This window comes from Scyliorhinus canicula, chromosome 11, assembly GCF_902713615.1.
Source record: "Scyliorhinus canicula chromosome 11, sScyCan1.1, whole genome shotgun sequence".
In the NCBI taxonomy this organism is placed as follows: Eukaryota; Metazoa; Chordata; class Chondrichthyes; order Carcharhiniformes; family Scyliorhinidae; genus Scyliorhinus; species Scyliorhinus canicula.
In genome coordinates, this window is record NC_052156.1 from 72,416,259 (window position 1) to 72,442,975 (window position 26,717).

Sequence of the window (26,717 nt, forward strand, 5' to 3'; positions counted from 1 at the left end):
TCCGTAGCTTAGAGTAATTCATTGCAAGTGCAAGTACAGTTTGGTGCAGTGAATGTTTAAATATAGTGTTAGAAGCTCGCACTCAGACTGAAATTTGTTGAAATGGCAACGTCAGTTTTCCAATCTCGGACTGTGAGCATCAGGAAAAGAAGTTGTTCCGCAATGGCACAAGGGAGCCAGCTAGGTTTTCACAAATGGAGAGGGCAACTAGAAAAAAATAACTTTCCTGATTATGTTTCCTAACTCCCTGACTTCCCCTTCCCAATTCCCTGTCCCTCCCCTTCTTCTCAACTCTCCACCATTCTTCCCAGCTCCCTGTCTTTCCCCTCATCCTTCCCAACTGCCTGACTCCCTTCCCTCTTCTTCCCACCTTCCAATCCCACTTTTCCCAAATACCCACACAACCCCTTCTTCTCATCCTACTCCCAGAATCCCTACAGTGTAGAAGGAGGCCATTAGCCCATCATGTTTGCACCAACCCTTCGCAAGAGCCTCCTACCTAGGCCCACTCCCCAATCTTGTCCCTGCAACTCCTGGAGATTTACGTTTTCTAAATAATCAAAGTAGCAACTTACATGTTTGCTAAATGGTTTTCAATTTATCACAAGCACAGCCATGCAGGGTAACCTTTGCTTTGCAGGCCTGTGACGCTATTCGCAACAGGGAAGGGTTCATGATGACGTCTTGAACTCAGCAGCAGGCTGAGATAGCAGCAGAAGGATGTGTTTGGTCACAGATGGTGAAGTACTGTCTGCAAGACAAGTGCTTCGATTATTGTGACAAAAACCAAGAATTTGGCATACCTTCAAAAAAATAGAATGTGAGCATTAGTGGGCCAAGGATAATTGGGCTTACACTGTGCCAGACCTCACTCTACTAACCTCACATAGCATGCATTTAGCTTCCTTTGTTTTCACTGCAGAAAGTTCTGAAAACCTTTCCCTCCCAATTCATTGTCATTTAGAACAAATCTCACCATACAGCACCCGTCATTTTTGAATGACTTACTGTGCACCTTCTCCTCCAGCTCACAACTATTTCTGATCATTGGTTTACTGGTATTACGCCATGGTTTATTAACACGGCTAAATTCAAAGAGTTAATGTGTTGATCTCAACAGGACTGTAGAACATCTTCAGTATTGAAGGCCAGACAGCAACAGGAAGCCATCGGTCTGTGTGAGGGCAGAGAATGAATAACCTCACTGTCCTTACCCAGCACTGCAGGGAAAATTACTCCGGCATCTGATAGCTCTGCCAAGGTAAGCTCACCACAATACATTCCCTTTACAAACGTAGAATATTGTATTGAAGGTTGCAGAGGACACAAGGCATTGATATTTTGGAAATCTGATCCATCAAAGAATTCTGGAGAGACGGGAAAGAATTCTTGTGCACCATAAAATGCAATTTGAAAACATAGAAGTCAAAACTTTGTGCCCATTTTGAGTTTATGGTCTCAAAATGCTCTGTAATGCATTATAATTATAAGATGGTTGTGTAATTTTGTATCATTTCCCCACAAGAATGCAAAATATAATAAGACTATATATAGGTCTTCTCTTTGTTTAAATGATGATTACTAAAAAATCATTTTTTTGCAAAGAAAGGCATTATGATCTCTTGATTTCCCTAATTCGCGTTAACGGTGATAGTGAAAAAGGTTCAAGTGAACCAAAATCAGGAATGCAGCACAGCTATTATCGTGGCACATAGCACTGGGGATCAATCTGAAATTGCATGTCCAACTGGGTATCCATGCACACAAAATAAACCCTTTTGAATAACCTTATTTGTTAATAAAATCACAAAACTCAGTTGCGAAAACGTGTTGTCTTGGAATCTGATTGGCTGGCTGTGGTTCTGTGGTCTTAAGAGATGCTGGAGACATTTTCCAGCAATCATATCAGCCAGCGGTGCCTGTGAAATTTCAGATGATAATGTTGCTGCTAAGCAATCTCACTGGACAATAGTAATTAGGTGAGCTTGTCTGTTTTCTCCATCACCTAGCTATCTCAACGACTAATTATGAGCATGTGATGAAGTCTAATTGTTCTGTATTACATTAATGTCGGTAACTTTCTTATTGATTTTGACTGATGTGAGAATGTTACTGAAAAATTACATCTGTCATTGGCCCTTGCTAACTACTGGTCTTTCATCAAAGGTAATTATGTGACTATTATAATGACAAAGTCGTATAATTTAGCTGTTTCAAATGTTTTCATTCAGGTGCAAAATAATTCCTTTCAAAGAAGTATAAAGAGTAGAAATTAGGAGTGGAGGGGGGGTTTGGGTTCTTTGCATTTATAATAAAGATAGGTGGTGCAAGTAAAAGAAGGAATAATATATGCAGGACGGGATTCTCCATCACCGGGAATCCCAGAATGTGTTTCCCGATGGGACGGAGAATTGGACATTAGGTCAAAAACGTAATGCCATGCTCCAACTCCTCGCTGGCAGCATGAATGGTTTCCACGCCGGACGCCAGAAGAACCATGGAAATAAATGCAAATGGGTCGTAATGACCCATTTCATCTGGCCCAGGCACCCTATGCTCTGCCCACCTGTGATTCTCCAGTCCACGTGGCCAGGAATCACGTGGGCGCGGTTCACTTGTGATCTCCAGAATCGTGGGCCTGACATGGTGCACCTCGCGATTGTCCAAGGGGACAACTGTTGAGGTCCACCAGGCCAGGGGCATGATCGTAGATAACATCCGAGATTATCCGCCTCCCCATTCCCTCCCGCAAATCAGCTCCGACCCCAACCCCCTGCACCGAACAGCAACCAGAAACACCGACACCGCCCCCAAAGGACCCCTGTAATAGGGAGACCCCTGTAATAGGGGGACTCCCCCCAGGGACCACTCACATGGACCCCTGTAATAAAGGGACTCCCACAGGGACCCCTGTAATAGGGGGATCCCCACAGGGACCCTGTAATAGAGGACCCCCCTGCCTAAACGAATCCCCTCCACATACCACCCCCCCCCCACACACAGATCCCCCCGCCACACACACAGACCACCCCGCCCCACAAAGACCTCCCCCCAGGACAGAGGCTCTGGAAGCCAGAGTGCAGTCCATATAGGAACTGTGGAAAGCATAATTATTTTAATATTACCTTGCATCTCCACGTGTCCATTCCTCGAAGGTGAGCAGTTGTGCCCGTGTCTGGCTCCCACGGATTCACTGTCTGCAGTCCATTCATGGCTTTCCAGTAGTGGTTTGTGATTGACAGCCCATAAAAACCACCTATCATGATCCATTCTTATCTCTTCACACTTCAGTGGCCTAAGTGGTGAGACCCCAATGTTTATAAACATTGCCCACATCAAAGAGATGTCAGTTGCACTAAGTGCATTCCAGTCACTCAAGTGTGTGATATAACTGCACTTACCTCACTTTGATGGCAATATTACAGGGGCCCCTGGGGGGTGCAGTTCTGGTCACCCCCATACTTAGGGGGAGGGGGCTACCCGGGCAATCTGGGGGTGAGGAGCTGCTGTGCAGTTGGGCGGAGGGGGGGAGGTTGGAGTTGCCGGCTGCAGGACTTTGCTATATGGCTGGCCGCTCAAGATAACAACCTGATAGTGGGAATCCCCTCCAATTCCACACCATGCATAAAGTTTCATGGCCAGAAATACAGAATTGCATCCTGCTTTACAACCTGCTTTACAACAAGAGGATCGTAAAACTAGTTCAATTCAGCTCCGGCTCCCAAATGGAGAAGCCTGGCCATAGTTTTTTATTCTGGTGTGACAAAGAAGCAAAGGTACAGGGAGAGAACTAGGCAGTAGAATTAACTCTAGATTATTGTAGCAAAGAACCAGCACTGCAATGATGGACTGAATGGTTTATTTCTGCGCTCCAAACTTCAATGATACATTCCTAGTTGATTATCTTGGTCCTTTCTCAACATAAACAGCAATAAATAACGGTTGCTGGCGCCTGAACTGTAGTAGGACCCTTGCTGCTTGTCTATAGGAAACCTTTGTTTGGAAAAAATCCATATGGCATTTTACATTTTATAACATCATATGCAAGTGATGCAGTGCTGTATTTCAATGTGATGTATTTTTCTACAGTAATTTTATGAAGAAATGAGAAAGGATTGGGAAATTCATAATCACTTGTTGCTCAGAAAGACCTGTATACAGTACAAGTGAACTAACATGTCTCAATGTCAGTGGTTGGACAGATGCCAGAAGTTGTGCACATGTAGAACTGTCACCACATCAGATCCTGTATTTAGAGTGGCACAACTGTATCATTAAGCAACAGACGTTATTTTGGTGGTTGGACGAATGAGGATATATTTTTTAATGTTTCCAATTAAGCGGCAATTTAGCGTGGCCAATCCACCTACACTGGACACCTATGGTTTGTGGGAGTGAGACCCACGCGGACATGGGCAGAATTTGCAAACTCCACATGGGCAGTGACCCGGGGCCAGGACCGAACCCAGGCTGTCGGTGCCATGAGGCAGCAGCGCTAACCACTGTGGCACCCTACAAATGAGGATTTGAGAGTAGGAATTTGTCTTGACAGGGTCAGCATTCCTTTGTCTGGTATTCCTAACTACTGGAATACTAGTAGAGAATAACCCCAGCATGTTGAATCTACAAAACTAAGATGTAGCCAGAATTACTTTTCATATAATGTGATATATATTGGCACAGCAGACCATACTGGACAACTGCACCATTAAACTAACAAACCTTTTTAGCCACTTGACCTTAGGATTTCAGTTTTAAATACGCAAACAGGATTTTCAGCTAACTTGCGTGTCTGACATTTTGATGAACCTATGGCTTCATCAGTACAAAGATTTATTAAAATGACAGCGACTTCAAAAAGAAGGTTCACCTTGAATGCATCTTTTGTGACAGGTAGTAATTTTTCTTATTATTGCAGATGCTGCTTTCAATCAATTTCCTGCTTAAAATACCACTTTTGCTGGGATGTATGGCATATTGGGTTGGAACCTATTCTCTTAAAAGGAGTAAAGGTTTCCCTTACCTTTCATTCTCAGTTGTTTTCAGTCTATACCTCCTATTTTCAATCTTTACTTTCCCCTTCACCTTTCCTCTCTCTTTGTCCCCTCTTGTTCTTTCTCTCTCAGTTTTCCATTTTGTTTTTCTCTCCAAAGGTCAAACGGGTTCAGGAAAAAGATGTGTTCTGAAACAAAACTGGTGATTCATCTGACAGAATCGGGCTGGGTATTTGGGTGAAACCACCTTGAAGAAAAGAGAAAATGATGAAACTATCCCATTTGATTTAGAAAATAGGGAGTGTTATGGGCCAGGGTTTAGAGAACCCAAAAGTGTATCATGTAGTTCACCTGACCCGCAACCTTTAATAGATTGTGGTATGGGGAGCACACGGCCCACACTACAGGTGTGGTACAGCAGAAATGGAAAAGTAATTTTTAAAGTAAAACAATGTTTATTCTATGAATTCAAGTTAACCTTTTTAAAACAAACAGTGAACAACTTGGCAACCATTAATTCAAATACAACCCCCAAAGAATATAACACTAAGTAATCCGTAAGCTGTCCTTTTAACATCCAGAAGACTTTTTTAAAAAACTTTAAACGGAAGCACATCAGGTTAAAGTCATTACTGCAAGCAGTTATTAGTTTTAAATTACCAAAGGATCGATTTACATTCTTTAGGTTACAGAGGGAGACTCTAATACACCTTCTGGTTGTGACTGCAGCTATCCAGCTCTGAAAACGAAACTAAAACACACCCTGCAGCAAACAGCCTAAACCAAAAGTAAAAAGCTGACAGAAGCCCAGCTCCACCCACACTGTGACATCACTGATAAACACCCATTCCTTAAAGGTAGTACATTTCTTAAGCACTCATTTCATAAAGGTACTGTCACATGACAGGAGCCATTACTGAGTGTTTTAGGATACAGCTTCAAATTCACATGGACGAGAATTGGTGCAGGTATTTCCCAACAAAACTCACAAAGGGGGAGTGGGATTCCCCCAAAGTCCATCGGAGGGCCAGCCTCTCCACCTCCCACAAGGCAAATCCTGACCACGCAACCCCTCCCACCTGAGACCCCCACCAGAAAGCCAAAAGCCCCCCATAAGAGAGATTACTGTCTGGAAGCTCCCCCGCCCACATTACAGATACCCCTCCCTGGAAGCTCGAGAGCAGTCCATACAGAGGCTGTGAATCGCTTCTTTAAAAGTCATCTGTGCAATGCACCTCACTCAGGCAGAGGAAGCAGCATCTGTCAATTCCTAGGAAAGGAAAACCGCACCAGCTGGGTTTAAATCCCCTCAGATTTTTGATCCGCGAGGATTTCATTCAAATCAATATGAAACTTGTATGGGACGTGATTGACAGCTTGCACAGACAGCCAGATGTGTGGATTGTTTAATTTCATTTCCCTTCACGCTTGAGTGAATTTCAAGGAGCCTGCTGTGAAACTAACCACAATGTTTATTAACATTTAGCTATGATTGACAGCTCATGGACTGCACCAAAGGCAGTTAAGTGCTCAATATGGCATCCGATAGAGGGATTCGTAAGGGAATTCCTCGCAATCCTTGCCATACATAAATTTGCATAGCAAGGGACAGGGAATCGCCTCTGATTTGTACTCCAGGCACAAGAGCAAATCAGAGGCAATTCCTTTCCGGCGGGAGAACAATGGACTGAATTCTCCGACATCAGGACCCTCCGTTTTGCTGGTACCCTGGAGGTTTCCCAACTGCATGGGCTGCTCCACAATGGGAAACCCCATTGAGCAACCGGCGAAACAGAGAATCCCAATGGTGAGCGCGGGACTGAGAAACACGCCCATAGTCTCCCAAATGGAGAATTCGGCCATTATTTTTAGTTCTGCCTGGTGTTGCTCCTAGCATGCCATCCTGCACTGTTCATTAAAGTAGGGTTGTTCCCCTGGCTTGATGGTAATGGTAGAGTGGGGATATGCTAGATATGAGGTTCACAGATTGTGGTTGTAGAGTTATATATTGCTAATGGATGTCTGGTTTTGAATTGCTAGATCTGTTCAAAATCTATTCCATTTAGCATGGTGATGGTACCACACAACACGTTGTAGTGTTTTCGCAGTGTGAAGGTGGGACTTTGTCTCCCCAAGAACTGTGCAGTGGTCACTCTTACAAATATGTCATGGACAGATGCATCTGCATGAGGTAGATTGGTGAGGACGAAGTCAAGTAGATTTTCCCCTCTTGTTGGCTCCCTCACCACTGCCATAGACCCAGTGTAACAGTTATATCCTTTAGGACTCTGCCATCTTGGTTAGTAGTGGTGTTATTGTGAGTCACTCTTGGTCATGGACCTGAAGTCCCCACCCAGAGTGTATTTTGTGCCTTTGCCACCCTCAGTGCTGCTTCCAGGTGGTTTTCAACATGGAGCAGAACTAATTCATTGGCTGAGGGGGTGAGGTAGGTGGTACTACATTTGCATATGTGGAGTAAAGAAAGATGTTCCTCCCTCTGCTGGTCGCACACGAGTTATTTTCTATCCAAGCCAGTTGTCAGTAGGCATGGACGCGTAATTTAAACCTGACTTTGATTTGTTACCAAACTGGCAATCTCCCTCCCAGAGGCCACTTAATGGGTGTCGTGGAGAATGTGAAAATGTCATGCTGTTGCAGTTGTTATTTCTGTTCTGAATTTCCGGCTCAAGCTCATTGCTGGTAGAGGGACCATGACCTTGTATTTTGAACTGTGCTACACCTGACCTGCAAGTACACAATGTGGACAATGAATATTCAAAGTGGAAAATGTCCATTCTACTGTAGCAGCATCACTTACCTTAATGAAAGCAAGTTCGTGGAAACAGAAAGCTCTAAATTGCTAATTTGTGAAACATGTAGTCTTGATTGCCCACATGGTAACCACTATCACAAGTTAGAAGAAAGCCTTTTTGCATAAGCCAAGAAGAGCTCTTCAAGGAAATATTGCCACAGGCTATTGTTCCTCAGTTCTTAACAACTACTTAAAGATGGCATCAGTAGTGGCCTGAGAAGTCCCAACTTCAGTGGAAGAAGGCAGGTGGAACAAGAGACTGGGATTGAGAGAAACCAACCAAATCAAAATAGCATGCTAAAAGTAAAAAGAAATAAAATTGAAGATAGTTGTGACAGGCCATTACTGATTAGGTTTCGGTAGAAATTTAATGGAGCAATATCAGCAGTGGGTAGAAATATAGACGTGTTTTCATGTTATGTCTGGCTCAAAATGTCTAGAGCATGATTTCCAAACACAGCTGGAGCAATTCTTCAGATGCCACATCTATTTCACTTCCATATACTGGAATCCATTACATAATTTGTCCTGGATTTATTTCAGGAGTTTAAAACTTTATTGGCCCAATTTTAACTCTGCAAGTTTTGAGCAAGTTAAAATTTCACCTGATGGGTCTCCATAAACTATTAGTGAATGGCTGTGGATATATATTCCTTACGTCGTATAATATTTAAACTATATTATCAATTGGAAATAATTGAGATCTGACACAAAACGAGAAATGTTAATTGAACACTGGCACTGTTTTCTGGGGTCTTCCCCTTTCCACTATCAGAATAAACTGATGATATTTCAACAGCAGCAACACACAGAACTGTACAAATGACAGCAAAGCATAATTAGATATGGTTGAAGCAGAGTCCATGGGCGGGTTTCTCTGCTATCCGGCAGGGCGGGCCGTACCGGCGCCAAGGAGTGGCATGAACCACTCCGGCATCGGGCCTCCCCAAAGGTGCGGAGAATTCCGCACCTTTTGGGGGCTAGGTCCGCGCCGGAGTGGTTGGCGCCACACCGACTGGCGCCAAAACCGGCGCCAACGGCCTTTGACGCCTGCCGCCCGGCGTCGGGGCTGGCCGAAAGGCCTTCGCCGGTTTGCGCATGCGCGATAGGGGAGGTCTCTTCCGCCTCCGCCATGGTGGAGGCCGTGGCGGCGGCGGAAGAAAAAGCACAGGCCCGCCCACGGATCGGTGGGCACCGATCGTGGGCTGGCCACCGTGGAGCCCCACCCCGGGGCCAGATACCCCTGAGGACTCTGCAGACCAGCCGCAGAGCCAGGTCCCGCTGGTACGGACCTGGTGTAATATATACCGGCGGGATTGGCGGAAAACCGGCGGCCATTCGGCCCATCGCGGGGTGGAGAATCACCAGGGGGGTCATTGCTAACGGCCCCCAACCAGCGCAATGTGATTCCCACCCCAGCCGGAGAATCCGGCGGCAGGGCGGGATTCACGCCGCCCCCCCGGCAATTCTCCGGCCCAGCGGGGGGGGTTGGAGAATCCCGCCCCAAATGTTCTTTCAAAATACAGTTAGAAGGTGGCTCAAAAAAGAGGAGTGTTAGAACTATACAGTGAAACATTAAAAATAGAAGATAGTTTCTCATGATCACCAGAGGCCTCAAGGTATTTTACTGTCAATTAAGTTCTATTGAAGTGTCATTGTTATAATGTCAGAAACATGCCAGTGAATTGTGCACAGCAAGCTCCCACAGACAGCAAAGTGAAAATGGTCACTTAATCTCTTTTTGTGATATTGATTGAGGGATTTATATTGGCCAGAATATCAGGTGATAACTTACCAGTACTCCTTTGAAAGAGCGCCATGGGATCTAGTACATTTGGATTCTTCATTTCAGTCTTATCAGAAAAACCGTACCTCCTACAGTGCAGCACTCCCTCAATATTGCACCTTTATTTCTGTGCTCAAGTGGGACCAGAATCCAGAATCTTTCGACTCCGAGTCAAGAGTGCTAACTAACTGGGCCATTGCTAACTCAAAGAGTACAAGATTCGTCAGTAAAGCACCAGTTCAGACCTGGGCCGGGATTCTCCCCTACCCGGCGGGAGGGGGGGGGGGGGTCCCGGCGTAGCGGAGTGGCGCCCCGGCGTAGCGGAGTGGCGCCAACCACTCTGGCATCGGGCCTCCCCAAAAGTGCGGAATTCTCCGCACCTTTTGGGGGCTAGGTCCGCGCCGGAGTGGTTGGCGCAACGCCGACTGGCGCCAAAACCGGCGCCAACGGCCTTTGACGCCTGCCGCCCGGCGTCGGGGCTGGCCGAAAGGCCTTCGCCGGTTTGCGCATGCGCGATAGGGGAGGTCTCTTCCGCCTCCGCCATGGTGGAGGCCGTGGCGGCGGCGGAAGAAAAAGCACAGGCCCGCCCACGGATCGGTGGGCACCGATCGTGGGCTGGCCACCGTGGAGCCCCACCCCGGGGCCAGATACCCCTGAGGACTCTGCAGACCAGCCGCAGAGCCAGGTCCCGCTGGTACGGACCTGGTGTAATATATACCGGCGGGATTGGCCGAAAACCGGCGGCCATTCGGCCCATCGCGGGGTGGAGAATCACCAGGGGGGTCATTGCTAACGGCCCCCAACCAGCGCAATGTGATTCCCACCCCAGCCGGAGAATCCGGCGGCAGGGCGGGATTCACGCCGCCCCCCCGGCAATTCTCCGGCCCAGCGGGGGGGGTTGGAGAATCCCGCCCCAAATGTTCTTTCAAAATACAGTTAGAAGGTGGCTCAAAAAAGAGGAGTGTTAGAACTATACAGTGAAACATTAAAAATAGAAGATAGTTTCTCATGATCACCAGAGGCCTCAAGGTATTTTACTGTTAATTAAGTTCTATTGAAGTGTCATTGTTATAATGTCAGAAACATGCCAGCGAATTGTGCACAGCAAGCTCCCACAGACAGCAAAGTGAAAATGGTCACTTAATCTCTTTTTGTGATATTGATTGAGGGATTTATATTGGCCAGAATATCAGGTGATAACTTACCAGTACTCCTTTGAAAGAGCGCCATGGGATCTAGTACATTTGGATTCTTCATTTCAGTCTTATCAGAAAAACCGTACCTCCTACAGTGCAGCACTCCCTCAATATTGCACCTTTATTTCTGTGCTCAAGTGGGACCAGAATCCAGAATCTTTCGACTCCGAGTCAAGAGTGCTAACTAACTGGGCCATTGCTAACTCAAAGAGTACAAGATTCGTCAGTAAAGCACCAGTTCAGACCTGGGCCGGGATTCTCCCCTACCCGGCGGGAGGGGGGGGGGGGGGGGGGGTCCCGGCGTAGCGGAGTGGCGCCCCGGCGTAGCGGAGTGGCGCCAACCACTCTGGCATCGGGCCTCCCCAAAAGTGCGGAATTCTCCGCACCTTTTGGGGGCTAGGTCCGCGCCGGAGCGGTTGGCGCAACGCCGACTGGCGCCAAAACCGGCGCCAACGGCCTTTGACGCCTGCCGCCCGGCGTCGGGGCTGGCCGAAAGGCCTTCGCCGGTTTGCGCATGCGCCGTGCGACAGCGGCCGCTGATGTCACCACCGGCGCATGCGCGGTAGGGGAGGTCTCTTCCACCTCCGCCATGGTGGAGGCCGTGGGGCGGCGGAAGAAAAAGAGTGCCCCCAATGCACTGGCGCGCCCGCCGATCAGTGGGCCCCGATCGCGGGCTAGGCCATCGTGGGGGCACCCCCCGGAGTCCGATGGCCCCGCGCCCCCCCCCAGGACCCCGGGGCCCGCTCGCGCCTCCAATACCGCCGGCACCAGAGGTGCTCCAATTCCCGTCGGCGGGAGAGGCCTGTCAGCGGCGGGACATCGGCCCGTCAGCGGCTGAACTTCGGCCCATCGCGGGCTGGAGAATCGCCGCAGGGGGCACACCAATTGGCGGGGCGTGATTCCTGCTCCCGCCGATTCCCGGGTGGTGGAGAATTCCGGCCACGGCGGGGGCGGGATTTACGCCGGCCCCGGGCGATTCCCCGACATTGCGGGGGGTTGGAGAATTCCGCCCCTGATGTGCCAAATGGTTAGTTTAAGTGGTAATTCTGCGATCCTCTGTGTGTTGCAAGGTTTCTATGCTGCAGTAAAATGTGCGGACACCAAACATTGGGTTCCAGATTTAACATTTTCATAACCGTGAGCGCCGTTAGCTTCATTTAGTATTGATGAAAAATCTTTGCCAATAAATTTATTAATTTCAGACGTCAGCTAGACATCCCCTTTTCTTTAAAACGGGGAGTCTTCTTTCCCCTTCTTCCTTTGCAAGTTGGCTTTTTATTGACACTTTAGAAGAGCACACATCTGTCTATCATGCCTGGTATATTGGTCTCTGTTCCCTTTTCAAGTGTTGACAAACTGCTTGATATTTCCTGTTTTATTTTGCTTTCACTCCATTTACAGTTCTCCCGTTTACATGTATGTGTATCCGTGCATGATTTTTTTTCAGAACTTACTGAGCTGCGTCTGTGATTTTTGATATTTTTCTGACTTCTCATTGCATCACTGAAATGATCTTTGTAAAACATCCACCATTTTAAAGTTATTTTAATCTCTTCACTTAACCAATTCACTTCTCTTTGTTTTGTTCAACCCTATTAGACGGGCTCACTTATCTTTCAGTTTCCATTTCCGCTGAAAGGCCCACATTTAGATAGAAAGGACTGTCATTTATATACTGTAGCAACTTTCACATCCTCTGAATGTCCCAAAGCATTTCATTGCCAACTGATTACTTTTGAAGTATAATCATCACCAGTTAGGAAATGAAAACGCACTGCTTAACATAGCGTTATGTAGGCTGCATGATGAACCTTGAAATTTTCTTTCTATAGAGAGACATTTATTCAACTACCAAGGAAGCTGCTCAAAAGAACAATTACAATAACAGTCTAAACAAGCAGGTCAAGACAAGCTCAACAAATTCACTGGAACAGTCTGAAAAGACAACTGAATAAATATGTATATGAAATTGAATATAGATATATATATATATATTTGGGCTTTCTGAGGCTATTTGATGAGATGCCTCAAAAGATACTGACGTACGGCTGTACTATTTGCATCAAAGCGGAAGTTGTAATTTTGGTTTTGCATTGGATGGGTATCATGCACGGCACCCAAGATGACTGCTACCCATGGATCATTACCCCAGTATGGGCCAGGAGAAAATGTGGAGGATGAAACAGCAGCTGTAATTGAGAGAACAGACTAGCAATCTGTTCCCACATGGTCTTCATTTGTGGCATTCTGAGGTGAATAATGATTTTCTCTGCCTCCCTGTGGAGGAGCAGCTGCTCTCCACTTACCACTTCCTGACAACAGCATAGCTAAGACTAGTGACTCATTGGAATGGATAATGTCCTATCCTTGTGCATGAGGGAAAACAGTGACTTGTCACAGGTTGACTAAGAGACTGCGAATAAGTGCGTGTATTTCTGGGAGTGGGGCATTTGTCACCACTGAGCCTGATATTTTGCTCATGCATATGTATTTTGCAACCAGTTGAGCGACAGCATCACTTGTATAATCATTCTTCCCCTATTCCAAGCCAGTTATTGCAAATCCGAGTTGAGATAAACTAACTCTGTGAAGATCAGGGCTAAAGCCTCAGCCTCCTAATCCACAGAGTTGACGACCACATCAAAGATATGCTTGGAATAACAGTTACAGTTGGGCAGCAGAATTTCTCAGCAATTTGTCCATAGTCGCCTCCTGTTCATTACATTTACTTATGATGAAGGGAATTGTTGTAAATAAAGTTTACAAAAAGTTGAATGTTCCAATAAGAACAATGAATGAAGGAGGCACGCAGAAATGTAGGACGGGATTTACCAACCAACCCGTCGTATGTTTTTTGGCGATGGAGGAGACCCACCAGCGGGACTTAACGATCCCGCCATTGTCAACCGGATTTCCCAGTGACTGCATTCGCATTGCCAGGAAATCCGTTCACCGTCGTGGGATTGGAATATCCCACCAGCGTGAACAGCTGGTTGATCGTGTCCCTCGTTATTGAACTCATCCAGTGTCCATGGTTGTCCAGCATTGGATATTCATTCTAAAATGTATATTAATTGGCTCTTTATCTCATTGCCATTTGCGAAACTACATTATCCCCAATTGTATCCATGTGATTGCACTTCAAGTGTGTTTGAAGAATCATGATAAGGTACTGTCTACATGTAAATCATTTTTCTCTTTACTCTGTGCTCCCTGCACAGCTTTCATTTCCTGGACTTCTGTAGAGAGTTTACACGAGCACTGCTTTGTCCTGCATTGGGGAATCTTGAACAAGGACTCCCAAGTCCCTTTGTGCTTCTGACTTCCTAAGCATGTCCCCATTTAGAAAATAATCCATGCCTGCATTCCTCCTTCCAAAGTGCACACCCTCACACTTTTCCACCTTGTATTCCATTTGCCATTTCATTGCCCACACTCCGAGCCTGTCCAAGTCCTTCTGCAGTCCCCCCCCACCCGCTTCCTCAAGGCTACCTGTCACTTTCCATATCTTAGTATAATCTACAAATTTAGCAACAGTGCCCTCAGTTCCTTCCTCCAGATTGGTATTGTATATCGTGAAAAGCTGTGGTCCCAGCACCAATCCCTGAGGCACACCATTGTGTCACCAGCTGCCATCCTGAAAAAGACCCCCTTATCCCCACTCTCTGTCTTCTGTAAGTCAACCAATCCTCTATCCATGCGGCTATCTTACCCTTAAAATCATGGGCTCTTAACGTATTTAACAGCCTCCTATACGACACAAGGAACAGATGGCCAGAGACATTAATAGGCAGTGTATCGTTGGCCAAGATCTCACATCTGAATCTACTGGAAATCGCTGCTTAGGAGAGTCCAGTGCAGGACAAAGCAGTGCTAGTGTTAGTTCTGTACAGAACTCCAGGGCCTCTGGTGAACAGCCTGCAAAGAAGAAACTTAACTTGGGAACAAAGCAGCACAAAGATTATTTCTTGAGGTTTGGTTTTGTCAATTGTATCAATGCAAATAAGGATGCAAATCCCATGTGTGTTAAATGTTGGCAAATGAGTTTCAGATTTTGAAAGAGAAGTGGTGGGTGAAAAATGTCTTTTGAGGTTGAGGCCCTAGAGTCAGTTATTAACTTATAACTGAACTTACAATGTAAAAGTCTAAGCTTCTGTACCTGAGCTGTGCCAGCATTTTAAACGAACGTCCATGTGGCTGTCAGCATTCTGGAGCAGCATCTCCCAAGAGTATTCAGTGCTGAGTAAAACAAACATTTTGAGTTTGATTATATGACCACTCTGCGCCCGAAAGGTAGCTTGCTGTGATGCACCCATTGTGGGTGGGATCACTTTTTAGCAAATCTGCATATTAAAGCGAGACAGTTTATCGAGTTATCCGAAATGTGAGATCTATTTCCGTTGCCTCAGAGATCTCAGGCGAGCGCTGTTCAGTACTGGTCTCCACAAACGGGGACCAGACGGAAGGCACTCGCGGGGATCTCCCAGGCGATCGGAGGCCGCCCGGTGCTTGCCCTTTGGGCAGGATTTCACCCTGGCACTGCTGTTGCTATCCAGGAACCCTGGCACTGCCAGCCTGGAACCCTAACGCTGTCACCTGGGCACCAGCCTGACACTGCCAAGGTGCCAAGCTGGCATTTTTCGCATGGGTGCGATGTGCCATGCGTGGGTGTTGGGGGCAGGGGGAGGAGAACGAGGACTCTTCCATAGTGCATTGAGCCTTGTGGGTGTTGGGGGTTGTTTCTAGGGCCTCGTGACACTGAGGAGTTCCGGCAAGCAGAGCTCCTCAGTGCACAAAACGGGGCTATGTGTGGTCTCAGCCTTGTGTTCCCTATTGTGACCCGTTATCAAACGCAAGTTGCGTTTTGTAGCCTTATGTCTCTCGGTGTTGCGAGCATCAGAAAACAAGCAGCTAAATGAGTTTGCTATTGGACTTTGTTCCCATTTAGTAAAATCAGCCCTCTGTTACTATTGCTCTTCATAGCAACCTACATGTGCAAGGTTGGATTTTCCATTCTCACAAAGATGAAGACGGCACAAAGGTCTGGCAGAGCCCTCTCCTCCTGTAAACCTTATTGTAGTGAGATTATGAGGATAAACCCTGCTCCCCTTTTGCATTAATGGTGAGCAAATGTGGTGTGTGCCACGAATGTCGGTCAGCTTGGGTCCCGATCGTTGGCTGGTTGGCAGTGTTTCCTGGGAAGAAAAGTCTGAAAAACACTCTCTTAATCTCACTTTATCCCCATAACCTTGCACATTCCTTCCTTCTAGATAGTAATCCAATTCCATGGGGCTGGTTTAGCACAAGGCTAAATCGCTGGCTTTGAAAGCAGACCAAGGCAGGCCAGCAGCACGGTTCAGTTCCCGGACCAACCATCCCGAACAGGCACCGGAATGTGGCGACTAGGGACTTTTCACAGTAACTTCATTTGAAGCCTACTTGTGACAATAATCGATTTTCATTTCATTTACATTTTCAATTCCCTTTTAAAATAATAATCTTAGTGTGACAAGTAGGCTTACATTAACACTGCAATGAAGTTACTGTGAAAATCCCCTAATTGCCACACTCCGGCACTGTTCGGGTACACGGAGGGAGAATTCAGAATGTCCAATTCACCTAACAAGCACGTCTTTCAGGACTTGTGGGAGGAAACCGGGGCACCCGGAGGAAACCCACGCAGACACGGGAGAACGTGCAGATTCAGCGCAGACAATGATTAAGCCGGGAATCAAACTCGGGTCTCTGACGCTGTGAAGCAACAGGGCAAACCACTATGTAACATTTTTAATACCTTGATCAAGCTTATCTCCAATACCTTTTCAGAAAGTTCATTCCTGACTCTAATCACCCTGGGTGAAAAATAATTTCCTCACATCACTTCTTCTCCTTTTGCCAATAATTTGAAACTATGTCCTCTAGTTCTTGATGCTCTGTTTACTGTGAACAGTTTCTCACCACTCTGTCGATGCCCCTCAAGATCTTGACTACCTCTACTTCTCCTCTCAGCCTTCTTTTCTCCAAGGAAATCAGACCAAACCTCTCCAATCAATCCTCATGGCTGCAATTCTTTATCCCTGAAATCATTCTTGTGAAACTTCTCTGTACTCTCCAAAGCCTTCACATCTTTCCACCAGTATCCCAAAACTAGACGCAGTACTCCAGATTAGGCCTAGCTAGTGTCTTATATGACATGGGCAGCACGGTAGCACAGTGGTTAGCACAACTGCCTCACGGCGCTGAGGTCCCAGGTTCGATCCCGGCTCTGGGTCACTGTCCGTGTGGAGTTGGCGCATTCTCCCCGTGTCTGCGTGGGTTTCGCCCCCACAACCCAAAAATGTGCAGAATAGGTGGATTGGCCACACTAAATTGCCCACTTAATTGGAAAAAATAATTGGGTAATCTAAATTTATAAAAAAAAAAACACAGTTGCTTTGCAGCTCCAGGGTCCCAGGTTCGCTTCCCTGATTGGGTCACTGTCTTTGCGGAGACTGCACGTTCTCCCCGTGTCTGCGTGAATTTCCTCCGGGTGCTCTGGTTTCCTCCCACAGTCCAAAGATGTGCAGGTAAGGTGGATTGGCCATGATAAATTGCCCTTAGTGTCCAAAAGGGTTGGGTGAGATTATTGAGTTACGGGGATAGGGTGGAGGTGTGGGCTTGGGCTTGGGTAGGGTGCTCCTTCCAAGGGCCGATGAAGACTCGATACACCGAATGGCCTCTTTCTGCATTGTAAAATCTATGAAATCTACAAATCCTTACTCTTGTACTCCATGTCCGTATTAATAAAACTTAAGATACCAAATGCTTTTTACCTGATCTCTCAACATGCCCTGCCGCCTTCATTGCCTTTGTTCCTACACCTCCCTTTATTTTACACATTCCCTCATAATCTGGCAGCCAAAATGAATCACTTCACACTTTTCTGCGTCGAACGTCATCTGCCACTTATCTGCCCAATCCACCAACATGTCTCCGTCCTTTTGAAGTTCAAGACTAACCTCATCACAGTTGATAACACTTCTAATCTTTGTATCATCTGCAAATGTTGAAATCATGCCCTGCATGCCGTAGTCTATGTCATTAATATATATCGTGAAGAGCAGTGGTCTCAACACTGAACCCTGAGGAACTTCACTTCAAACTTTCCTCCAAACTGAAAAACAACTATTTATCACTATACTCGCTGGGATGAATTCTCCTCTTCCCCAGAAAGTGGTTCTTGGTGGCGAGCCATCGCTGGCAAAGGGATTCTTCATTCAGCCGCTGGCTAATTATAGCCATCCACCGCAAGGAAACACGCAGGCAGTGTGCGCTGCAGATGGAATGGAGAAACCCGCCAGTGGAGAATTCACCCCTCTGTTTCTTGTCACTCAGCCAATTTCTTATCAAATCCATATAAACCACATCAGCAGCCCTGTCCTTATCAACCTTCACTGTTAACACCACAAAAAAACTCCAAGTTAGTTAAACATGTTTTTCTCTTAATGAATCCATGTTGGCTTTCCTTAATTATCCTGTGTCTGTCTTGGTCACTATTGATTTTGTCCCAAACTATAGTTTCCAGAAGTTTCCCTAACACTGAAGTCTGATTGACTGGTCTGTAGTTGTCGGCATTTTCTTTGCACTCCTTTTTGAACAAAGGTGTAACATTTGCAATCTTCCAGCACCATCCCTGTGCCTAAGGAAGACTAAGATTATCACCAGCGTCTCTGAAATTACACTCTCTCCTCCTTCAATATCCTTGGATGCACCTCATCCAGTCCTGGTGCCTTATCAGTTTTACACACAATGCAATTGGTTTCTTGAGAGATACAAATCCTTCCAGTGCAGAAGGAGGCCATTTGGCCCATCAAGTCTGCCCCGACTCTCTGAAAGAGCACCTTACCTAGGCCCACCACCTCCCCACCCTATCCCCGTAACCCCACCTAACCTGCACATCTTTAGACACTAAGGTGCAATTTTATCATGGCCAACCCAACATCTTTGGACTGTGTTTCTAAAAGTATTTATGTTGAGTTAAAAATATTTCTGTTGAGCAATAAAATAACTGGCATACGGGATTAATTCAAAACAACAAGCTAAATCACAGTTTAGGACCAACTCATTTATATTTAGAGTTTTCAATGCACTGATCACCTGTGAACAAAGATGCGACCCATTTCAAGTTCAATATGATGTGCACGGTTTGTTAAACATGGCTGAATAGACTTTTCTTATTTACGTCTTCCACCTTTTTAAATACAAGTACCACTGAAACGTGAAACATATTTCTTGGTAGGCTGAGAATGATTTTCTATATACATTTGTTTATGGAATTCAACCTGCTCTTAAGAAATTACATTTTCTCCTCTAGGTTAATTATGATTACCTCATCTCTTGAGTTAACATTTCCCACCCAAATGCTTTGCACACCTCGTCTGGTTATATATTTTTTGAATCCTCTCAGTCACTTAGATTTGCCATGCCAAACTGTTTCTTCAAACTTGCTATCTCTGCAATCCAGTCCTCACTTTTCTATTTCTCAGCCTATCATCTGCTGCAATTGCTTTGCTTTCTCAGTACTGTTTAGTTTGCCTTTCTCGGGCAGCTTTATATCTTAGCCTGAATCAATTTCCTTTCCTTACTTTGTCTGCCAGACTGGGTGTGATAACATGATAATTAGCAGACTCCATTGTGCACAGAAAGCTTGCAAATACTAAATTGCATTGAAGCAAATCTCTCCCCTACAGTGTTTTAAATTAGATTCTAAGAATGTAATGGTTCTCTTATCGAAGCTTGCAAATGTTGCTATGTAACATTTGGGGAGTTTTTTTTTAAATTGGGTTTAACATTGAGGAAAGATTTTGTTTGCTGATTTAGTGCTCAAAGGCTGAGTGCGGCACTGATCTGTGCGCAACAGGGAGGGTGAGAATTAATCACTGTTGAATTAGCTACTGTCAGACAAAATAACAGAAGGGTTGTTCTACATGGGTTTTTAGAATTTGGAAAGTGCAACCACGAGTGGATAGATTCAGGTATATTTAAATGGAGCAATTTATTATTCAAACATTATCCAAATTATCAAAATGCTTTCAAATCTTATTCAGTTGGACGCTTGATTAAAAATCATTCTTTCCAGCCACTTTTCATTCCACCTGACCTGAAGGTGTTGACTTCTGAGTAGAATGTTGCTTCACCGACACCAGACATCTGGGGTGGGATTCTCCAACCCCCCCTCGCACGTTTTTTGCCGGTCCCGCCGGCGTGAATTAGAGTAGGTCCTTACCGGCGGGACCTGGTGGCGCGGGCGGCCTCCGAGGTCCTCGGGAGTTCTGGCCCCGGGAGTTGCCCCCATGGTGGCCTGGCCATTGGGGCCTATCGATCCGTGGGTGGGCCTGTGCCTTAGGGGCACTCTATTCGTCCGCATCGGCTGGTGTGGTCCTCCGCCATGGCCAACACGGAGATGATCCCCCCTGCGCATGTGTTGGGATGACGCCAGCACACGCTGGCGCTCCCACGCATGCGCCGGCCGGCGGAGGCCCTTCAGTGCCGGTTGGCGTGGCGCCAAGCCCCTTCCCCGCCGGCCAGCGCGGTGCAAACCACTCCTGCGCCGGCCTAGCTCATGAAGGTGCAGAGGATTCTGCACCTTTGGGGCGGCCCGACGCCGGAGTGGTTCACGGCACTCCTCGGCGCCGGGACTCCCCGCCCCGCCAGGTAGGGGAGAATCCTGCCCCAGGTACCTCAGACATGTCACCTTCATGTGCCAGTCTACAGAGACTTGGTAGGTTAAAGGGAGGTATCGCAGCTGAGCACAATCGTGACCTCTTAACCCAGTGTTTGTCCGTGTATCCCCTGCAAAGGTTGGAGGATAGCTGTTGGGAGTGAGTCTCTTACTTGTTTACCCCCTCCACAGAGTTAGTCAGGCCAATTTTCAGGCCCTTTCTATCTCCCAGCTGCAATCATCCGGTTTACTACAGACTACGCGATTGAAGGACTTTCCTGTATTGTACACCTTTACCACTCATATGCTTAACCTGCAGGGATTCAAATCAGAAAATGTCCTTAGTTAAGAAGGGACATAATTACATTAGAATCAGTTCAGAGAAGGTTCATTCGACTAGTTCTTGGGATGAGGGGGTTATCCTGTGGGAAAAGGTTGGAACATTTGGACCTGTATTCATTGAAGTTTCGAAGAATGAGAGGTGATCTTATTGAAACGTATCAGATCCTAAGGGAACTTGACAAATGATGCTGAAAGAATGTTTCCCCTTGAGGGAGAGACTTGAACAAGGGTACACAAATTTAAAAGTAAGTAGCCTTCCTTTTAAGACTGAGGGTCACGAGTCAGTGAAATTCTCTTCCCCAGAGAGCGGTGGAGGCAGGGGCGTATGAATATTCTAATGACAGATTTTGATAGCTTCCTGATGAACAAGGAAGTCAAAGGGGGCAGGCAGGAAAGTGAAGTTGCAACCATAGCCAGATAATAACCTTTTATTGTCACAAGTATGACGTGATAAATCATGATCTTATCAAATGGCAGAGCATCCTCAATGTGTCAAATAGCCTACTCCTGCTCCTAATTTGTATGTTTGTTCATAGTAAAGGAATAATGGTACAAAAAAGATTTTTTTCAATATTTTATTATAAATTAAGCAAAATAGTTTCAGAATAGACAAATTTGTAACCCGTGACTAATACAATCAAGTCTTAAGCGGTTTGTAAAGCCAAATATGTTGCTTTCCTTATTCAGTTGACAAATCCATTTGAGTGCCATAAGCCCAATAAACATTGTAGAAGAATTAGTAGTTGCTTCACGTCGATATCTAGTAAACGACCCACTGTAAACTGTGAAAAGGATTATTGGGGCGGCATGGTAGCACAGTGGTTAGCACTGTGGCTTCATAGCTCCAAGATCCCAGGTCGATTCCTGACTTGGGTCACTGTGCAAAGTCTGCACGTTCTCCCCATGTCTGCATGGGTTTCCTCCGGGTGCTCCGGTTTCCTCCTGCAGTCCAAAGATGTGCAGGTTAGGTAGATTGGCTCTGCTAAATTGTCCTTGGTGTCCGAAAAGGTTAGGTGGGGTTACGGGGATAGGGTGAAGGTGTAAGCTTGAGTGTGATGCTCTTTCTAAGGGCCAGCGCAGACTATATGGACCAAATGGCCTCCTTCTGCACTGTAAATTCTATGATTCTATGATTAATCTCATTGTAATTAGATGAAAAATTACATTTTCTTCCTTGTTTTGTTGTGTTCTGCATGACAAAGGATTAAATTCCTGAGTCATTGGTTCTGGGTAACCATGTACTATTCACACTAGTGAAAACACCATTGTGATGTGTGGTATTTAGGTGGAGCCACCCTTTACCAGGTTCTCAACCAGAATATAATTTCAGTTTTCCCCAGCTGGAAAATGTAGCATCCGCTCCCTCATTCTGGACTTATTACTAAAACAATAATAACAATCTTTATTAGTTTCACAAGTAGGCTTACATTAACACTGCAACAAAGTTATGTTGAAAATCCCCTCGTTACCACACTACGGCACCTGTTCGGGTACACTGAGGGAGAATTTAGAATGTCCAATTCACCTAACAAACACGTCTTTTGGGACTTGGAGGAATCCGGAGCACCCGGAGGAAACCCATGTAGACACGGGGAGAATGTGACAATCACAAGCAGGTGCTTCTTCTAAAAAGTTATATCGTTTAGAAATATCTTCGGTGCCAATGCATATTTTTCTCAAAACTGGCCAGGATATGAGGTGGTTTTCTTTTTCATGTTTCTTGACAATTTATGATATTAGTTCGGACTATAACAGATTCATAGACACCCTCCTAAGGAGGACAGTTTTAGTGTGAAAATCCAAACTTGGCATTCTTCCCTGGTAACATATTGGAAGTCAAAAAGCACTATGCTTAACTTATTTGACTGCCTTAGGCAGACCACGGAAGGCATTTTTAAAAAACCTTCCTACTCGGCAAATCTTTTTTATAGATGTTTTTATTGAGGCATTATTATACATCAAACAACCAAAACCAAAAAGAGAACAAACAGGAAATCACATAACAAATAAATAACCAACATCCCCACTCCCACCCTCCCTGTCTCCACCCACTCTGTCTCCTTTTTTAACCCCAAAGTTGCCGCCGCCCACCCCCCCCCCGCCCCCCCCCCCCCCCCCCCCCCCCCCCCCCCCCCCCCCCCCGCGCCGCCCGACTCCCACTGCTGACTTCTTAACTGTCCTTGAAGAAGTCGATAAATGGTCTCCATCTCCGGCAAACCCCTCTCAAGGCGAACGTGATTTGTTTTCCAACCTAAGGAATTCCGCGAGGTCACTCATCCATACCCCTGGGTTTCGGCGGCGCCGAGTCCCTCCGTTCCAATAGGATCCGTCTCCAGGCTACCTGGGAGGCAAAGGCCAAAACGTCAGCCTATCTCGCCCCCTGACTTCCAAGTCTTCGAACACTCCAAAAATCACTTCTGGACGCGGGACCACCTTAACCCTCAGCACCTCAGACATCACGTCAGCGAACCCCCACCAAAATCCTTCCAGCTTCAGACAGGCCCAAAACATATGGACATGGTTCGTAGGCCCTTCCACGCACCACACACACCTATCCTCCAGCCCCTCAAAAATCCTAGTTCTGGCCACCGTCATGTGCTACTTTAAGTTGTCTATTTTAAATTGAATGAGGCTAAGCCTAGTGCATGAAGAGTGTGCATTCACCCTCCTCAGAGCCTCTTCCCATAGCCCAGCCTCCAACACCCTCCCCAGCTCTTCCTCCCACTTCTGCTCTACTTCTCCTATTGGGACACTCTCACAACTATTAATTCTTTGTAAATCTCCAAAATCCTGTCCTCACCAACCCTGTTTTTGACACCACCTTGCCCTGCAAGCCCGGGGGCACCTGTTTCCTCACATAGTCCTGCACCTGTAAGTACCAGAACCATTCCCGCTGGGCAGCTCATACCCTTCTACCAGTCCCTCCAAACTTGAAAAGCAGCCCCCATGAATAGGTCCCCAACCTGCTCAATCCCCGCCTGCCGCTGTTGTGTTATGTTACTTCGAGTAGCATAAGCTGCTACTTGATGTAGGCTTTGCTGAAGGATGCTCCAGACTCTGAGATAAGTTCAACGTATTTATTGAGCGATTAACAATGTTCCTAAATGAGTTTGACACTGCTAATCTGAATCTAGTAACTCGGTCTACTCTGCTAACTATACAAGATTGCTCTAGGCCATGTGCCATTGGTTGTGTCCTGTTCTGATGACCCATTGGTTGCGTGTCTGCATATCATGATAGCCGCCACCGCCGGAATCTCAAGTCCCTGCCCCAGCAGCACCTTCTTCACCTGTGGAACTTTCCCCACCCCCACAAACCCGAGTTCAGTGCATTAATCTTCCTAAAGAATGCCATTGGAATAAAAATCGGACAGTTCTGGAACACAAATAAAAACCTCGACAGTGCTGTCACCTTCACAGACTGCTTTTTCAGCAGCCACACACTCCCCTTCCCCTGAACAAAACAACAACCCCATCCCCCTCTGCTATATTAATCACCTGATCGCCCCCCCCCCTCCCCCCCCCCTCCACTGCAGTCCTGTTAACTAGCCCGCCCAGCTAGCCTGGCAGCCTCCACCCAAGGTGTCTGAGCCTACCAGTCCCCCCAGCTGATTCCCCTTCCTTCCCCCCCCCGCCGCTCACACACCTCACAAACAACAATGAAACAAGAAAATAAAACAGCTTGAAGGAGACATTTCTCCAACAAACGAAAAATAAGATACAAGAAAAAATAGACAGAAAAAGCACCCATCTCCTCCACAGCTCAATGTCCTCCTTCTCCTGCCAGTCCATTCTCTCATTTAAAAACTCCATCACCTCTGGTATTCCAAAATAATGTTCTTGGCTATTAAAAGTCACCCAGAGGCAGGCCGATACAACATCCAAACTTCACCCCCGTTTTAAAGAGGGCAGCCTTCACCCGATTAAACCCAGCTCGGTCCATCTCTGGGAACCGGTCAACGGCCCCTTCCCCCATCAACCTCTCCAGCATCTTAGCTACACATGTGTCAACGTCCGCTCCCTCGATGCCTTCAGACATCCCCACGATTCTTAGATTCTGTCTCTGGGACTAATTCTACAGATCCTCCACCTTCTCCTTTAACCGCTTCTGGGTCTCTTGCATTAGACCCACTTTAGCCACCCACAAGGCGAGCTGCTGTTTGTGCTCCCTCACCGCCTCCTCCACTTTCCGAATAGCCTGGCCCTGGGACTCCAGCCTCTGCTTCACGCAGTCAATTCCACCTTTTAATGGTCCCACCACCTTGGCTAGGTCCTCATGGGGCTCCATCCTCTGTCAGCTAAACTTCTCATTTAAGAAGTCCTCCAGGTGCCCCATCAACCACTAGGCAGGCAAGGCAGACTTTTACCCTCCGCCATCTTTGCCTGTACCGCACAAAGATTCTCTTGCTCCAACTGCTCCCTTCTTCTCGACCCACTTCTGGTCAGTGGATCCATCTACCAGCCCCATCAGTGGAGTGAACCTTTTCTCCAGTTACCTCTACACATTTTTTCACCAAAACATTCCCCCTACAAACGGGGAAAAGGTCTGAAAAAAAACAACCTCGAGTGGGAACTGCCAAATGTGCAACCACTCACTCCATGGCTGCTACTGGAAGTCCTATCTTGGCAAATCTTGGCAGCCAGAAGAGATACAGAGCTCCCCCAGGAACTTCCATCTCAAATAATAATTGAAAAACAGACTCACCTGAGGAGGTGGAGAAGAGGGCAAAGGTAGCACCAAATGGCTCTTAGGAGGATGATTGGACCAAAACCCCAAATACCCATCAGCATTTAGTGTGCTGTTCTCTCAAAGCTTCATTATCCTTCCTCCTGATCTAGCACAAAGCACACCAGGCAATATTCTTGTGGTTTTATGATGGCCACTTACCGCTCAACTAGGATCTGGAGTAAATGATCTCAAATTGAGAATGATTTATGTAACATCCATTGAGATTTACTGGAGTCTTTGTATAATCATACTCTGATTGCAATTTCAATAATTCAACTTCATGTTTTCTTCAAGCTAGGGCAATTCTCCCAGAGGAAGCGAGCTCCAAACATCACCACCCGCCAACCCACATTCTCCTTCCTGGGCTTCAACCTCAAATCTATAAGTCTGTTCAATTGACACATTTATGGATCTAATGAGGCTCACTTCGAAGTCACCAGACCCATCTGACAGCAGCTGTTGGCCAAGTGGGCACAAAATGCCAGTCGCCTCTGCATGGCACTAACCAAACCTAAAGTTGGTGCCAGCAGTTGTTGCCTTGTTGCCCAGAGCAAGGTCTACAACGTTTCGGTGTTTTGTTTCACAAATTACCATGGTTACATATTGCATAATTCCCATAGCAGCTCCCTGAACAGTAATTTCAACTACCTTTTAACGAGGAAGGAACTTTGAAATGTGTAAAGAGTAAACAAAATGGCGGTATTAACATTTGCAACCACCTAAGTGAGAAAACATGAGACGGTTTTAAAAAGCAGCTGCAAGATTTGCAAACGGTAGCCATGCTGCAAAGGAAAGAAAGCCTTTCATTTTAAACTGTCTTTCAAGGCCTCAGGACTTCCCAAAATGTTCATAGCCTATGGAGTACTTTTGAAGTGTAGTCACTGTTGCAATGTATAAAATGTAGCAGATAATTTGCACATAGCGAGCCTGCACAAACAGCAATAAGATAATGATATAATAATGTTGATTGAGAAATAAATACTGGATAGGACACTGGGGATAACTCTTCTACTCTTCTTTGGCATTGTGCCGTGAGATATTTTATATCCATCTGAGGAAATATGGGGTCTTGGTTTAGAGTCTCACCCAAAATACAGCACCTCCAACACTGCAGAAGTCTCCCTCAGCCATGCTTATTTTAAATTACGCTGTTGTGTGC

The 26,717-nt window shown here is 46.3% G+C and overlaps 1 long non-coding RNA gene across 4 annotated transcripts in view; it reads left to right on the forward strand.

The window, feature by feature from the left end:
* The window catches only part of LOC119973132, a 218,997-nt gene that overhangs the window by 149,867 nt on the left and 42,413 nt on the right, over positions 1-26,717 (forward strand). For all 4 annotated transcript variants that reach the window (XR_005462246.1, XR_005462244.1, XR_005462243.1 and 1 more), the window contains one exon: positions 1,121-1,261. This is a non-coding gene — a long non-coding RNA (uncharacterized LOC119973132). The remainder of the gene's footprint in view (positions 1-1,120; positions 1,262-26,717) is intronic.